Source organism: Numida meleagris, chromosome 1, assembly GCF_002078875.1.
Source record: "Numida meleagris isolate 19003 breed g44 Domestic line chromosome 1, NumMel1.0, whole genome shotgun sequence".
Taxonomy (NCBI): domain Eukaryota; kingdom Metazoa; phylum Chordata; class Aves; order Galliformes; family Numididae; genus Numida; species Numida meleagris.
Genome location: NC_034409.1, coordinates 160,498,370 through 160,516,714, shown reverse-complemented (window position 1 = coordinate 160,516,714; position 18,345 = coordinate 160,498,370).

Sequence of the window (18,345 nt, the reverse complement as noted above, 5' to 3'; positions counted from 1 at the left end):
AAAAGAAAGATACTTTAATGTATTTTTCTATTTTGAAATGAAAAAATATACAGAAAAAAATGTTAAATTGATTCCATAAAATCTAGATTGCTGGAGAAGGAAAAGAATTAATTAGTCCTTAATTTTCAGGACACAACTTAATCTTGAGGAGACATTTGTAGGTCTTTTCATTTCAGTTAAAATATAAACTCAAACATTTCCCTTTAGATGAAACCCAACACAATTTTTTCCAATGCTATTTAATCATATAAGTAAAAGAAAGAAAACCATTCCAGAGTTTTTTATGCTAATTCTTCTTTTACTTATGCGAGACAGGTGTAAATAGTCCTTATACATTTCAGATTCTCACATAATATAATGAGGTATTTTGAGCTGAAATACTACAGACATAATTTTAACTATAACATGACTAAAGTAAATCTCTGCTGACTAACTTGTTTTAGGATAACCTGTACGTATGTCATTGACACCTCATAGTAGCACTCGGTGGATAATGTTTTCAGTTATTCCAGTATTTCACCATAAATATGAGCAAAAATACTAGCAGAATATTAACTGTTTTTTTTCATAGAAGGAAAATTTAGAGGCCAGTGGTCAGTGCAATAATGAAAGAAGCCCCTTCTAAATCACCTTCAAGTACACTAAAATAGACAGGATACTTTTGTACATAATTTTTCACCCCAAATTCCATACCTTTACAAACATACAGGAAAGAATGATAGACTAATACAGTATGTGTGTGTGTGTGTGAGTAGGAATATGTAATAGTTAATCAAATAAAAATATAGGTACTAACTGCAGGATCATTGGTGGGACTGAATGCTTTACATAAGTCATTCTCACCCTATATGCTGAGTTTTTTACAAGTAATGTCACATAAAATTATTTAAATATAACATATAATTCTTCACAGAATTTATTGCCACATGAGAATGTAACGACTTTTTTTTTTCAATACAGCCTATAGAACATAGCCTGGCTTTATCTGGAGCTCAGCATAAAGGTATAAATCAATAGATCCCTGCTAGTCTGATCAAGAGTCTATCTTTCAAAACTACGAAGAAAACCAAGGACTCCATACAAAGAAACAGTATTTGCAGCTCTCCATCAGCGCTACAGACACTCATCCCCAGGGATCTATCAATTTTAAACAAAAGGAGAGGCAGATCAGTAACAAAATAATCAGAAAATTAAATTCTTTCCACATAAACAACAATGTCAAAAACTTACTGTTGTTGTTGCTACCAAAGGCTGTGTTTAAAGATTGTTTGTTTATGCTTTAATAATGGATTCTGCAGGTTTAATGTGGGAAGATCTTATTTAGTCTATTACTGGAGGTTGGTGACCCTACCTGTGGCAGGGGAGTTGGAACTTGATGATCCTTGGGGTCCCTTCCAACCCAAGCCATTCTGTGGTTCCATGATTCTATGATCAGGTAAAACTGAAGCCTTAATGAAAGCCTACTTTCATTTACCCAATGAACTTTGGTTTCTGATGTTGTCAAACTACAAGCAATGTATTTAACTGTTTGGAGGTAAGGAGGATCATATTCTGATAATGGGTATGTGTCTGTATATTTTCATGTTGTAAATCTACACCCCATACAGATTTCACATGCAGTCACGTATTTATGAATACATCTGTCTCAACAGATACAATATGCATGTATATCTGCGGGAATCCCAAAGTACCAGTTAACGCATAACAAAAAAAGCACAGGTAGTATATTTTTCTAAAGCATTAAGCAGCTTCCAACAAAATGTGAATGGAAATGCCTATTACCCTAATGGAGCAGTCAGTAAGGAATCAAGACATTTCAGGCATGTCTCCAACAAGCAATAGAGTGTGGTACAAAAGCCTTGGAACAGCCTCATCACTGTTATCCCCTTAACGAAGAGGAGCTTTCAGCATATTTTTAAGATAACCAGCTCTGCTGAGAGGCTAGGATCACAAACTCAGCCAAAGATGTCACAAGCACTGTTTTTGGCAACTGAGTTTACTTGTTTGCAGAACTCCACTCTGCAGGATGTGACACACCAACCTGATAGACTCTAGCCAAGGAGTGTCTCCAATATAAACATATGGAAATATTTGCTACTTATTTACCTGAATCTATGAGAAGTTTTGAGTGTGTGCTTCAGCCACACCATGCAATAATTTCCTCATGATTGTTCCATGAGACCATCATATACATGAATTTTAACCTACTTTTATTATAGTCTAAGAACTAAACAAACTGTGTCTTTAAATGGTAGCCCTTCCATGCAATTTCCGATTTCTCTGAAAAGAGGAATTCATACAGAATTCTTGTTTGTTTTATAAACTTTCAGCCCAGGAGTGGCTTCAGTTGGGAAAAGCACAGTCTACACATCTCCAGTTTAGCAATAGGAAGGTATTCAGAAACATCCTTTTCTTCTATGTTTCTTTATGAATTGCCTCTAGATATCATCCAAACACTATTCTACTTCATGTGAATATATTCCTCAGGTATCTGTCTCCATACACAATACACTAAGGGCCTAGATTGCAGTCCACGGTCTGAGGCATAAAAGTTAGGCATTGTAAAGCTCAACATTATATTTTCTTTTCCAGCCCCAGGCATGTTCAGTCTGTATCAACATCTAACCTATAAGCCATTGCAGTACCTCAGGCAAGACCCTTACAGCATTTCCCCTCCATCTCTTCTATTACTTGCCTGCAGCACCTCTACTCCGTAACTCCATTGCATAGCTGTATACAGAACATTACCTGACCTTAGCCATCAAGAATTCAAGAGGTCTCTTACACTTCACTCTGCTTTTGCTTACTTTTTGGGCTATAGAAAAGGTTTGCAGATGATTAGCAGTGCAGCAACAAAAAGCTACAGGAATTAAACTCTGGCAGGAATTTTGTTTCCACTCTAAACCTTTCTATAGCAGTGGGATAGAATTTGAACTTTCACTTCTGAACTTGCTGCTACTTGCACTAGAAGATGTTAATGTAAGTACGTCTTTACTCATCAAGGAAAGCTCTTCCTTTGCATTGTTTCCCAGACAGTGGAATTGATGCATTCTATCAGAAGGAATAGTACAGAAACTTTAGATGTGATTTTCTTAGTTTGTAATTTTGCCCATATTTTCTTTCATCTATATTTTTGTGTTCTGAATGTTGTGAAAAGGAAACAAATAAATGAATCTTCAAATTGTTGATATCAATAGTGTATAGTAATTCTTATTTTTTAGTATTAAAGGGAAACTAGAAGAGTTTTAATCTACAGCATATCAATACCATACATGGAACGACCTCCTTCAGGCACTTGGAATCTATGATCACAAAATAATCTACAATCAGATTTATATACCATGTACAGGCAAGAAACATGCATATTAAAGCCTTTATTGATGCAGTCACATTGTATGCAGGGCAGCTGCTTGATAGGTCTCAGTATTCAATGCATTTCATTTTTCAATAAAAATATTTAATCTTTCATCACACTGTCTAGTACAGAGAATGCTTTGACTTAAGACAAAAATCTGAGCTGTAAAAATACATGAATCTTTTATTATTTCTGTACTCTTTTCAGATAAGGATATTAATGCTATTTACAAGTATGAGTGAAAGCTTTTGAGACTTCTGCAAAATACCAAGATATTTTTTTCCATATTGTATAAACAAGGACTACAAGTAGTAAGACCAGTAAGTCATAGTAGATTTAATTATTCAATCCAGATCTTGGATTCATATTTCTTTTTGTTAAGGTAAACATCTTCCTGATACAATGGCCCTATACTGTAATCAGTAGGACCTGAAAAACTCCTGTTCCATAAGGTTATTGGTATGAAACAACAGCTTAAGTAAAGGAAGAAATAAGACCTGGAAGTATCATTGTCTTTCTACTCTGTTTTTCTCTTTCTCCTCCACTTCTTTCTTCCACTCTCCTCCTTTAACAATAAACACTTTGTACCAAAAATGAGTTCCAACAGAAATATGAAATCATACAGAAAAACAGCAACAACAACAATAATAATAATAATAATAAACTAAAAGAAAGAAAAGTGCAGAGTTCAGTTGTATGAGAATAATTTCCTTGGCTAAGTATGCAATCTTTTGCCCATACAGGGAAAAACTGCAAAGTGCTCCATTTAAAAACCTTGTAGAGTAAGACTGACTCTAGATTGGAGACCAAGATTATGCCACCTCATCCCTTCCTCTGATTGCTCAAACTGGAAGACAAAACAGAAGGGGGCCATGACTCTTCTGCCAAATGCAGATTTCTTTCATATGGGATCAAGGGCATGAAGAAGGGGAGAAGATGACATCATGCCAAAAGGAGATTCCAGTTTAAGAAGATAGGGCTCAGATCTGAGAAGTACTATTACAATCCTCAGCACAGAAGAGCCCAAGAACAGATATTGTATACATGGCAATGCATGCCATTTCATGCTTTCATGGAATTAATGTAGTTTGGGGAAAATGCTAGAAATTTCTAAAAGTTTTAATACAGTTATAGATGTCATAAGTATTTTCTCAATAACTGGAAATGAAGTCTGATGAAATAATAATGAGTATGGCCAAAATTCACAGAATGTCTAGTGTGTGACTCAGAAATTTCAGGAGTCTGTTGAGTCTGGTTATGTTGGCATGTTTTCTTCATAGTGGCCCACCTGGTCCTGTGATCAAAACAGGGTTGATCAAACACCAGTGTTTCAGCTACTGCTGAGTGGTGCTTGCACAATGTCAAGGTCTTCTCTGTTCCTCACTCTGCCCCTTCTGTGAGCAGGCTAGGGGTGAAGAACAGGTTGGGAAGGCACACAGATGGTACAGCTGACCTGAAATGACAGAGGTGTTCCCTATCCTATGATGTTAAGTTCAACAATAAAACAGAGGGGAGAGTTTTTCCAAAGGAGTAGTTACTCAGAGAGTTAGAAGGCATAAGTCTGCTGATACAAGTTGATATGTCATTACTTTTACAACATTTTTTTTTCTTATGCATTTCCTTCATTTATTAAATCGTGTTTATCTAAATCCATGAGTTTTCCTCATTACTGCTTTTCTGCTTCTTTCCTCCATTCTGCTGGGGGACAGAAGTACTGGAACTAGCAAGTGACTGACTACGTGGGGACTTAGATGCCTCTTGAGGACAATTTGACACAAAGAGATAAACTAGCTTCTGATAAGTCAGTAATAGAGATGAAAAAACACAGCTGATGAAACTAAAATACTCGAGTTTCCTAAAGAAGATGTACAGAAAGCAACACAACTAAGTAGAGTGTTAATGGAGCAGATAGAGAGGTGGTTTACTGACCAGCATTGAGAATGCATGAAAATATCAATGGAAGAAATACCAAAATACTACAAAATAATAAACAATCAAAAAATATAACTCAAAGAAATACTAAAGCTAAAAGGAAGATTTTAAAGCTTGGTGGTGGCAATGCTTTGCCTGTGAGGACATATACCATAGTTGCAAGATAGAGAAATTGGTACACTAAATCAAAAAAAAGCAAGTATTGATTCAAATAATCTTTTTTTTTTTTTTCCATGTGTATCACAGTAACGCAGTGGAAATCAGCAAAAATCAAAATGGTTTGCAAAATGTGGTCTGCCATCAACTGCAAAGATAAGATAGTAGGTATAGGAAATATAGGAAACTTAAAGGCAGATAGATAGCAAGTTCACTACATGAAGATTTCCTCAGCAATGTGTAAACAAGGAAAATTACAATTAGGAGAGTCTATATTAAAAGTCAATTATAGCATTTGCATTATCAACTGAGAATCAGACTGAAAGAAAAGTATAAAGGCTGGAATTGCAAGCAGCTTGTATAACGTAAGTATAATCCTTTCAGATAAAACAAGTTAACTATAAATTCAGTTCAGGCAAGGAACAATTATATTTACATAAAATACAGAAAAGACTCACTGTGAAATATCTATGGGCATGAAATATTACCTGACTCAGCAAAATAAAAAAATAAAAATTACAGGAAAATATCTAGCACCAAATACCAAAATACAGAGATAGATATTGGCAAGTACTACTAAATAACAAAAGTGACTACCTCATCAGATTCTGTGGAACAGAAGTGAATACAAACTGTCTGAGCAGATTCCCTGGATGAAGATTAGTCCAATGAAGATGTAGTTGACAGTGGAGAGGAACACTGCGGTATAGCAGACCACAGTCATAACCTCCTTTTTATGATAAAGGAACAGGGAAGTCAGATAAAATGTGCTTAAGTACAAAATGACCTCATGATCAGCAACATTCACTTCTGTACCACTTACATATAACAGTCCTCTTTATTCTCAGTATTGTAAGTCGAAGAAAGTAAGCACAAAGTGTAAAATGTCCATATATGAGATACTAATTACTCCAAGTTTACTAGTAATTACAAAATATTTTAATGGGAAATAAACAAAACACAAAAAAACACCATATGTGCAAATGTTTGATGTTAGTACTGAATAAAGATGTCATATGACAATTAGTTCAATGAAACAGCCAGTAGTTGTATCAAAACAGAAATGTGAATAATGAAACTGCTCTACATTTCTTTATTCCCAATGTGATGAGGCACAGGGCAGCACTCTTACAGAAAAGACAGCCCGAAGTTGTCACATCTGGGATTACCAGCATCACCTAAATCAAAATAAGTCAAAATTGAAAAGCAGTGTCTTATAACAGTGTTTGCATATTAAAAGTTTGAAGAAAATGGTCAAAGATGGGAAAACCATCCCAGTAGAAAGTAAGCATAAATCACTTGGGAGTACTTTTTAAAAAACACTGTCAGTCACAGAAAGCCTTTAGTGTACGCTACTGAAACTGCAAAGTGTAAGCATGAAAGAGACTGACAAATACATTGCTGATTTCTTATCCAGAGCAGCCTTGCAGTGCTCATCTATAGCAACTTAACAAGAACGTGAAATCTCTAGCCTGATATTAAAGTAGAAAATGCAGAGAGACAGAAGCATTGGCTCAGTCTGTTACGTGCCATTTTTAAGGTAGGGGCTACAACATATCTAAGAACAAATGATACAAGACATAGATTCACAAGTGTTTGCATCCATCATTTTGTCATACTCTGTCAGGAGAGCCAGATGTCGTGGGAGAAGCTTTCTCTGCTTCCCAAGAATACTGGAACTGCCCAGATAAACTGAGAAGAACATCACATATAAAGTCAATTGAATTATAAAACCAAGGTCAGTAAAACTACATTCTTTCAGATATACACCGAAGCCGTACAGCAAGAATGCAAAAACTCAGCAGTATCTATGATGAAACATAAACTAATCTATAGGACAGCATGCCTGCTAAAAGGTTTTATTCTAATGACAATAGTTGATAAAAAGCAATCCCAGTAGGCTTGGCAACAGTCCTCGGTCAAAATTATAACTAGACATTTTCCTTGCAGGCCACACGGACCATTCCTTCATCACAGTATTTTATTCAGGTAGTAGTGGTAAAATTCAGATCATCTAAATATTGCTGTCTGTAAATTTAAGTGTCCACACGTCAGTTAGATACATAAGATCCTATTACAGGAGATGGAATTATAGTCAATACAGCCAATGAAGTCCTGAGGACTGTTTGTATGGCCAAAAATATCCTCCTACTTTGCACAGGATTAACTGCTTTCCAGTTTCCAGGCTGATATATTGATAGGCCACTACCAAATGATGGAATTTAGCACATCTGATGCACATATAGATGTGTAGATATATTACACACAACTAAGTGTAGCCTTTAACGGAACCCCACACTAGTGATGTCACTCATGTCACTTAATATTGTTCATTTAATATTTAATGTCAGGTCAAAGCACGTTCTCAACTTCTTTCTGTAGCTAGCAAAAGCCTGAGAGATAACCACTTAGAATGGTTGTCTTGTCACACATCCTGAGATTAGATATGCTTATTAAGAGATACCTATTTCTCTCCTCTCACTGTAAAGGCAGTCTACTGAAGGAGAGTAGTGAGAATGAAATCTCACCATAAGACACTATCACAGTTATTATCAACTCAGAGTGAAGAACTTAAACAGGCATTGCATCCTATGTCATGTCCAAACAGACTGGAGCAGGAGAGCAATTTTTGTTACCTGCCATCCTCTGAGCTGCATACACTTAGGCATGCTCTCAGATGGGGCAAGAGTGATTTCTCTCATGCATTACATTTTCCTAAGAAGCAGAAGGAACAAAGGACCTATGATAGGTTCCCCAGAAATAAATAAATGAAGGCAGAAGATGAAGAGGAGAGTGTGCTATTGAGCCATGATGACATCAATTGTCAAGTCCACTTGGAAGGAAGGTGCAGAAAAAAAGGCTCAGAGAAATCACATCTAAGAAATGTGGTTCCACTCTGTGAATCAGGCACTTAAAATTTACTAATTGCTACATTATTTCATTTATTAAATTTGGATAAATAGTTTGCTTGAGTTTGTTAAGTAAAGCAGTTAATCTCTTTCTAAAGAATATAACTGAATAGTAGATAGTCTGTATCCATCAATAACAAATTCTAATGATTGGATTATAAGCTTCTATGAAGTATTTATTTACAGTTTACCAGTATATTGCAGACATTAGTACTGTATGTTGCTGATAGTTAGAGCCATGATGATAGATATTAGAACTTACATATACATAACTCAGTTACATTTTATTAAAAATGATTCACCACTTTAAAGAATCATTTTGTAACCTCATTATAAACTATTCATAAATGAATAATCATTAAAAGGATTACAAGTTTTATTTGTTTTTCAGGATCAGATGTCACACATCTGAGTTCATGTTTTTCAGTAAAGAAAGGCTGGCAGGTTAAACTATAGCCACATAAAATACATATTAGGGTAATAATTGAATTAAAATTGCCTCAAATAAACATGAAAAGACTGGTTTATGAAGTAGCTTTTCATGATACGTGCAATCTGGTACGCAGCTCATTTAAGTGATTGCTTTGACTAATTTATGTTCACATTTAGCTTTTGTTGGATCTCTGAAAAATATTCTATTAAAAAATTAAACAAACCCAGAGCATTAAGTATCTATTCTGAGACTTCTTATACTGAGCTTCATTCAGGACTGAAAAAAAAATAATTTTTTTTGTAAAAAAAACACCTTAGAATCATAGAATTAGCTAGGTTGGAAAAGACCTACAATAATTAGAGAATGTTCTTAATTTAGAACCAACCATAATTAGAGAATGTTCTTAATTTAGAATGTTTAAGTACACCACTAACAACTGTGAGAAATAAGGTTTTACAGGAAAAACACTAACAACAAAAGCACTATAGGTGAACACCTGTAAATATCCCCATGTATGGAGGAAAACCTTCAGTTCTGATACACGCTTGTACTACAGACGGACACAGCTTAGCAGAGACATGCTCGGTGCTTTAGCTGTTTACTTAGGCAGCAACAGAGTTCTAAGAAATAGTTGCTATGCCAACCCATCACGGGACTATATATACATTCATGACCAGGGCTTATTTTGAGAGTTCTGTTACCCTTTCTTTCAAAAGTTTAAATACGCTACAGCTATATTGTATCCATTAAGGTAAAAATGTTGTTTTTGGACAATTTACAGCCCTGATTTTTTTAAGGCAGGGAGTGGAGTGTATGAAATAACATGATCAGATTTCAAACGAGGAGCAGAACAGCCTTTTGACGTCACGTTTCTACATTCACTGAACAGACTGTTCTATTTGCAAGCCTCTAAAGATTCGGTGTTTAGATGATAAAGGGCACTGCTTTTTATAATCTATTATTAACCATCATGTGTGTATTACTGCAGGAGTTCTCCAAAGACAGAGTGTTTTGGTGGTGGAATGATGAAGAGATTTTTTGTACCATTTACTAAAACAATTTTCCTCATTAACTCCATCCAGACATGCTTCGTTTCATAATACAGGAACAATGCATAGTAATCTACCTCTGGAGCTTAGAAGCGATTTCCCAAGATAAACATGTCTTTAAAAATAAAAATAAAAAATCAAAGAGGGACTCTTTAATTACCTTTTTCTGTTTATGTTTCTTTACGGGCTGTTTTTTTTTTTTTTTTTTCAATGCATTTGAATTTTCAGTCTATTTATTTCATAGTTATTGGATGAGTGCATGAAGCATTGCCATTTCCATTAGATTTTGATGGCTGATAAAATCACAGATGACAGCAACTGCACAAACGAATGAACAAAAACCAGACTAGCAAAGTTTATGTTGTTGCATTTAAATAAAACTAAATATTCTGACGACAATGTGATCAAATATGAAACCCAAGGATAGCAGAAAAACAGTAAATGGGATGGGAAGGAAGGGATCAGGTTGGAGATAATCATCTTTCTTTCAACGTACAGTTTTCTGAAGAAGGGCTATTTCCTTTCAAGACATAATTTTAATTCCCGCCGAGTATAGCCACTTCTTTTTCAAAAAGATTAGAAGCCCAAAAAACAATCATACAATCACTTCTAATGAGAGTTTTGCAACTAGACTTCCTGAAATGTGAGAAAAGGAAGAAGATAGGTAAACATCTCAAAGCAGATAGAGAGAGCTCAACCCACTAGAATTGATAAGGCAAGAAAAGCTGTTGTGATAAATTCTAAAGGTTAAGACTTTTACTCTATTGTAAAGATCAATAGGAAGGGGAGAGGAGGAGTATGATAACACTTCCATATCCAGTTAAGAATGATGGTATAAATGCCAGATGAGAACCCGTATCAGACAGTTGTTCTATTTAAGGATAAAACAGAGCATTGCTTCAGCAACAATCTCTTACATATCTCAGACTGATATGAATGACACATTTTGTATTCACTCCAGTGTCTACAGAGAAGATTCAAGAAAATGAAGGGAAGAAAAGGAAATAAAAGAAAAAAAAAACATAAGCTCTGAATCTCTGAATTAAGTTTGTTATAACGGGCTGACACAGATTGAATGCAGTTCTCTGTTCAGTCTCAGATCATGATTAAGTTCAGTGTCATTTAGTCACTACAGCTCTTTTTAGGAAATTTCTCTATGTAGTAAAAAATTAAATTATTTTTTTCAGTGAACTAACTACATGCTAAAGATTAGCATGTTTAGATTATTAGAGAAAACTTGCATTTTTTTTGCTTAAAATCTGTATCAATATAAAAAATTTTAGAAGTAATTTACTTCATTCACACCTCATAAAATTTCATTCTTTTCTTGGCTTTTGGACTTCTTTCCTCATACATTTTCTACGTATCACTGTTCTGCTTTTTGCCCTCCTTCCATGAGGTCAGGTAGGCCCTTTGTGATATTCATCCAAAAGGGACCTTAATCTGTAAGGACAAAGAGTCCTGAAGATCACTGAAAGTGACAGCAGCACCAGCACAAAAGCTTGAATCTTCATTTGAGAAACCTGGAAATAGTCTGTCAAAAGGCAAATACAAAACACAGATGAAGGTTTGCTGTTCAAAATCAACATGCCAGGGACACTCCAGCTACAGATGTTTCAACAGTACAGAGAGAGGGCACCTCATGTCTCATTTGTCTTTCTAAAGCTGATTCGGACTGTGTCATAGTAAACTACCATCTTCCAAACATGCTAACCAACATATGCCTTTGACAGTGTCAACAGCATCATAGTACCTGTGTTCAGAGTACAGCAGCTGGTGAGAATTTCTGTTGCAGAAGAGTTATGTGGTTTTGAGGCCAGGAACAGGTAGTGTAGATAATGAAGTAGTGTAGAGAGTAAGGTGTGTTTGTGATTAGCCTTGATCTTGAGATGAATCTTAAAATCAAGATGACTTCCACGATCACTGTGAGTCAGGGGGGGAGGAGAGGGTCAACCAGTTCTGAAGGACATAACAATGCAAGATAATAGTTGAACAGATTTCTACATTTTAAACAACAGTATTAGACTATTTACTATTTGCGCTTGAATTACTATTAAAGGCACAAACCTTTGAATAAATTTGTGAATTTCAAATACAATCTTAAATTATGTCTTTTAAGTTTAATGTTGTTAGTTTATTAGGTGCAAATTTATGATTCTTTTTAATATGCAAAATAAAAAAAGTCCTCTCTACTGCATATTCCATCAAGTGATCAAATTGAAAAAAGCCAGCAGGCCTTCATCCTAAAAGCTAGAATAAAGTAAATCAACAATTGACTGGAAATACTGCAACACAGCAAATGTTTTCTTTTTTTCCTCCTTTTTAAATTGAACATAGCTGACTCTTAGATGATTTATGGGGCTGGAAACCCTTCTTCTCTTATACCTTCAAGAACAATCACACTAGGCTGAAATGATTTGAAAGGCTGAGCTAAGGAAGAATCTGTATCTTTTCCCCTTTAACACTCTGGTGCTCACTGATCTGGTTTCTCAGATTTCCATTCACAACACAACTGCTGATCTCAAACCAGCTGCATTATTTCTGTTTTAGTGCTCAGTCAGTAAAGAGAGAAAAACACAGAAGATTAATGAGGTCACCGCCTTCTCACGTTTCTCTGTTTATCTTATAAAATCTATTTATTGAGACTTTTTTTTCTCAAGATCTGTCTGGTTTATCTCCTGAACATCTCTCCATTTTCTCATTTTCTTTTCCCGTGCTTCCTCAGCAGATTCTCAAATTACCATGTTATTAGGGAAAAGGTAATAATTAAGCTCATATTTTCTGATAAGATTCTGGATTCACAAATATTTAAATATGAATTGAAGATGAAGAAATTAAAAAATCTGCTGCCCACATACACCAAGGAAAATATTACAATTAACCATTTCATAAAAATTATGTTGTTTTTCAGTTTATCAGAAAAGCAGTATATCTCCATACAGCTGAATATTGAAATCTCCACAAAAACTCTTAGATGTGTGATAGGTATAATAACATGAACATTAAAATAAAAAATAGAGTAATATATAGTTTTTTATTGTTATTCTGTTACTCTGAAGTATTGATAGCATTGTTAAATTTTACTAACCCCTGTCAGTAGATTATCCATAGTTCATATATTTCTATGTAGTAAATACTAGTGAAGTTTATTGCATTATTGTACAGTGAAACTCTTATGCTACCATAAACAAGGTAAAAGTACTTAGAAACAATTCATACCCTCCCAAAAAAATAATAAAAATAAAGATCAGTATTTCTGCTCTGGAAGATAATGTTTTTAAATAAAGCTGCCTGTGGTCCCCTCTCAAACTGTGTAACAAATTCCCAGAAACAAAGAGCAATACATTGATTTCAACAGCTTCCATTTCACATTCAGTAAGTTTGCTTGATCTCACTTTCAATCAAAAATTTCCCTGGTATCTCACACATTAAATTTACAAGTATATACATCTTTCTACATTAAATATCTTCAGATAATTTTCCTCTCAGAGGAAAGAAAGCAGAATAAGATGTGACAAATGCTTGTCAGATCAATTAGTGTTTTGGATATACTGGGTATGCTACAATGACGAGAGTTGTATAAGAATCTGGGTACAAGAGAACAGAAAATTCCAGTGTGAGTAATTACATTCAAATCCAATTTCCTGTTATCATTTTGCAGTTAGATACTACATTCCTTACTACTTTCCACTAGGCATTTTTTAAAAAGTGTTGTGTACTTTTAAGAATTTACTGAGTTTGTAAAACGGATGTAACCACCCATCTACAGTTTGTCAAGCTACTTTATATGTTCATTTCATAGAATGCATTTTCAATCTTTCTAGTTGAAAATATGCTTATACATGTAAGTCATTGCCATTTAATCTACCATTAGAAAGCCTAAGAGTAAAAATAACGTGCAACAACATATCTGTATAGATTTTCTTGTAAACTTCACAAAATATTTAATAGATCTGTCGCAAACTACATCCTATCATCCAACTCAACACAGTTTGGGAGCAATTTTTGTAAATTAAAATTAGCTTTCAGTGGCATCAGTGGTTCAATCTGTAAAATCCAACCAGGACTTTGATTTTAATTACAATGTGACAAATCACAAAGAAAAAGAATGTTTTTGTTTTTTCCTTGTAAAGTAGTTCCAGACTTCAAGTGAAAGGAAATTATTCTGACATTTCAGCTGTATATCTCCTAAAATGTTGTTGTGAAGGCTTCCCTCAAACACAAATCAAGAGGAGTTGGAGGTGTGGAGAATTCACAGTTGCTACTATTTGAGTTTAATATGAATTAGTGTTTTTGTTGTTGTTGTTGTTGTTGGGTTTTTGTTGTTGTTGTTTTTTTTTTTGTTTTTTTTGTTTTTTGGTGTCACATGTAAGTCCGGAATTCAATTTCAAAGGAATACTGAGAATAGATATTATTCTGCTCTAAAATACTGAAGATACTTCTTTGGCAAGCAATACTCATGTCAACAACAAAGCAAAAAGAAGATGCACTACGAATCACACACAGCAATAAGAACAGAAGAAGTATGGAAACCTGTGGTTCAACTGTCCCTGCAGGTGAGTAAAATTTTATTACAGATATCTCACATAGCAACAGGACAGCTAGCCCCAGTTGGTACCAGCAAAATCTTGGCTCATAAAGCTCATAATTCCTGTCTTCTATAGAAGTAAATGAAGCTTTAGCAGCCTAAGAAGCCTTTGAATGTCAACACAAAAGCTTCTGGGAGTTGCTTCTGATAGCTGATTAGGAGACAAGTAAAATGAAAATCCTTGTTTTATTACTAAGTGTGATGTTTAAAAATATATGAACTCAAGGGAGATATTTTTAGGTATATATATTTTCTTCTTCTTTTTTTTCCTGCTTCTCTCTTGTGGTATTACAGTATTCGGATTTAATAGTTATATATTTTCTACACGTGGCCAATATTTTATGAGGGTAAATTGCTTGGTTGTCATGCTAAAGAAGTGAAAAGCTAGAACTACAGTTTCATTCAGCTTATAGATGAAGATCAATCAGAACTGTTATATGTACAGTTTCTCCCTTCTTAACTCCTCCAGGAGACCCAGTACTCCTAAAGGAAGAAGTAGGAAAGTAGTGATATGTGTAATTAACTTCTGCCACAAAACAAAATCTTAACCTAGAAGACTGACGTTAATAGTCACTTTCAAAGACGTTCTAATTGCAGCTACATATACTGATGCAGCCACAAATACTTCAGTAGTAAATAGTAAATTTTGAAGAAATTTGCAAATAAACTTTGATCATTCCTCCTGAGGTGGTGTAGGTCAGTGCTCTTTCAGAGTCAGTTAAACCTGAGTTACAGTGACATTAGCGGAAACTACACAAAGGTATGAGTGAATTAATGAGAGAGTAAGATAAAATAATTTTATCATGTTCCTGAAGAGAATGCCTTTGGCACTATACAATTATTAGCTTTAATTTACTATATTACAAAAAAAAAAAAAAAAAGTGCTTTAACTTTTGAAGCTTTGTCCCACTTTTCTTGTGCCCTTGTTCCCATGTTATTTTCTTGACAGCAGAAAAATTTGAATAATATTATAATGTGTACTGTGTCCCTATCACTCATGCTCAGACAGAATGCTCATTGAAGGAGTGAATGAGAGATCCTTTAGCATCAGCACACCTGTAATACTAATGGTCATTCATCAGCACAGCACAAATTCTGATAGCAGATACTCTATCTCACCCAGTTTGGTTTCAGGTTTATTACTGAAAGCAATATTCATCTTTCTGTCTTGTTACACTGATTTTTTTACAGTACATTCAATGGTACCTTAGAATACCTTGAATGCAATTTATTTTATAAAGTATCTAAAGGGACTGAAACCCACAATTTCCATTGAAAAGTAATAGGACTCTAAGGTGCTGTGAGGTGCTTCTTAGCATCCTACCTCTGGCTGATAAATTTGAAGAAATTTTTCCTGCACAAATTATAGCACTGGGAGAAAATCTCCCAAATGGGAAATTATGAGAGAGACCTTAGCTTCTGCAATACTTTATGGTGAATAAGTGCTCAAAGAAGAGTAAAATTTTTCCTGAGGATCAAGATTTATTGCCTAGTTGCAACTATCTAGTAATTAAGCATCAAATTTAAATTATATTTTGGAGTTAAAGAAAAGGAATAAGCGTTCTTAAAGAGGTGAATTTCATCATTAACATTCAGAATACCTAGCCTAAACCTCGGAGAAGACATTCTGGAGATAAAGTGTTTTGGTTACAGTGTGTCGTCTAGTTCAGACCAAATATTTAACATTTTCCTGCCCAAAGCAGGTGTTGCAAGCCATTTGATCTTTTGTTTTTGTATCTAAACATCCTAAAGACAGAAGTCTTAAGCAACTTAGTGGAGTTAAAGCAGTGCAAAAACATTTGAAGATACAAAGTTCTGCAGTTTACTTGAGCATATTAAGTTTGTGCCTAGCTTTTACTCTCATGGGAGTCAGTAAAAACCCCTTTCTTTTCAGGAAAACATGATCATGACAATAATATCCACTTCTGAAAATTACATCTTGGGCCTAAAACTTTTGTTGAAAGAAAATACAGGATGGTCAAAGATTCAAAAGGAGAGGAAGTGACTTCATTAGGACTGCTGACTACCTGCTCACACGCCTGCACAAGGTTACAGGACTACTAGAGCAATTAGACTACAGCGCTGTTACAACGGAGCGGGTGAGAGAATTGACACTTCTCCAGTATTGATCTGATGGATAGCTCTGAAGAGGAAAGTTTGGTAGACATCTAATAGAGCATTTCTAAAAAAAAAAAAATTTAGCAGCTTACTCCTTACTTTTATCTTGGAAGGAACTTTAATCAATATTATGAGTCCAAAATAACACTGCCATTGTCTGCCTTTTTCCCCATTCTCTGATCACGAAAGATGTAAAGATGTTCTGCTTAGAACAAGGAATGAAAATACAAAAGCTTTTTTCAGTATGTCCTCTGAAACAAAATGGAAACCTAGCCTTCTTTCTAGTACTGCCTACCTTTCTTATGTTAGTCTGTCGTTCTTCTGTATTCTGTGTACTTTGTTCCAGATTTCGTGCTAAAATAGATGCTGAACCCATCTTACAGAAAAACATTTGTCTACTACAGATTGACAAAAATTTATAATCAAATAAATAAATAAATAACAACAACAAAATGCAAACATTTTACAAAACTTAGGGACCCTGAAACAGTACAAGTGGTCTCTTTGCAAACTGATATATATTCATAATCCACTTTCTTCTTATTTTCTCCTATTTTCTTCTCTGTCTATCCATGCATTTATCATGATTTCTCCTAAGAGGAAATATCAGACTTCAAATCAAAAACAAAACAAGAAAACATAAGAACAGCCAATTTAAATTAATTTCATATCTTTTTTCAAAATGGGGATCAAGAAACAACTTCCCCTTCTAAACATCCACTAGGTAGAAAGAATAAATGTGCTAAAGAAAATCAATAAAATTAAGATTTCCTCATAACTTATGTCTTCAGTATAGTATTAATAAGCATTCTATATGTTCTGTATAGGCTTTACACTATAGTGTGTCAGAGAATGTCAATGCTACTTGTTATGGACAATCCACAATCAAAAGGAAATTTAGGGACAAAGAAATGGAATAACCCCTGCAATATGAGAAACCATTTTACACTGAGCCTTATAAAGAGATAGACATTTTTATTAGATGACATTTTTATTAATTGAATGATCACTTGGTCAGTCCAAATCTGCTGAGCTTTATGGAAACAGCTGAGTTACAAGAAGTTGGCGTGAAGCTTAATGCAAGTCACAGCACAATGACTCTTACATTATCATTACATCACTTCATTTACACAGTCACTCTAATTGACTTTAATAGGCTTTGGATCAGAGCAAATATACAGACAAAAAGATTGATTATGGAAAAACAGAATGCTTTTATTAAACTTGCCTCAAGAATACACAATCTCACAAAAACATCTAAATCAGCAGTTTGAGGCTTTAGGAATTTGTGACAGTCCTCGCAGAGACATTTTGTCAGCTTCAATTTCATTTTGAAAAGATAAGGCTTCCAGAAACTTCTTCACAGGGTACTTTTAAACACAGAACCTGTCTCATAGATCACGCATTGTTCACACGGAACCCTAACTTCTAACTAGTGATTTCACATATAGCAATCATTTGCATGAAAACAAAATGCTAGGAAATCTCTGATATTTTTATTGTTTTTTTTATATGATTAATAAAGAGAGAAGAATAATAAGAGATCTGGACTAAGAAATCAGCCACAATCTATACAGATAAAGCACTGGTTTTGCAAATCATAGGCAGTCCACAAGCTACAGTTTAGGGAACTGTTCAAGCTGATCCTGTGCTACAAAGCCTCATTGCATTGTTCCATTTTAGGAAGCAGACTTAGATCATAGGAAAAGCAATACAGAGAGTTTTGGGAAAAAAAATTTGCTGCTCATGCTGAGAATCAAAAATCACCAGTGTGTGCATTTTTGCCACAAAATGCTAAATAAGGC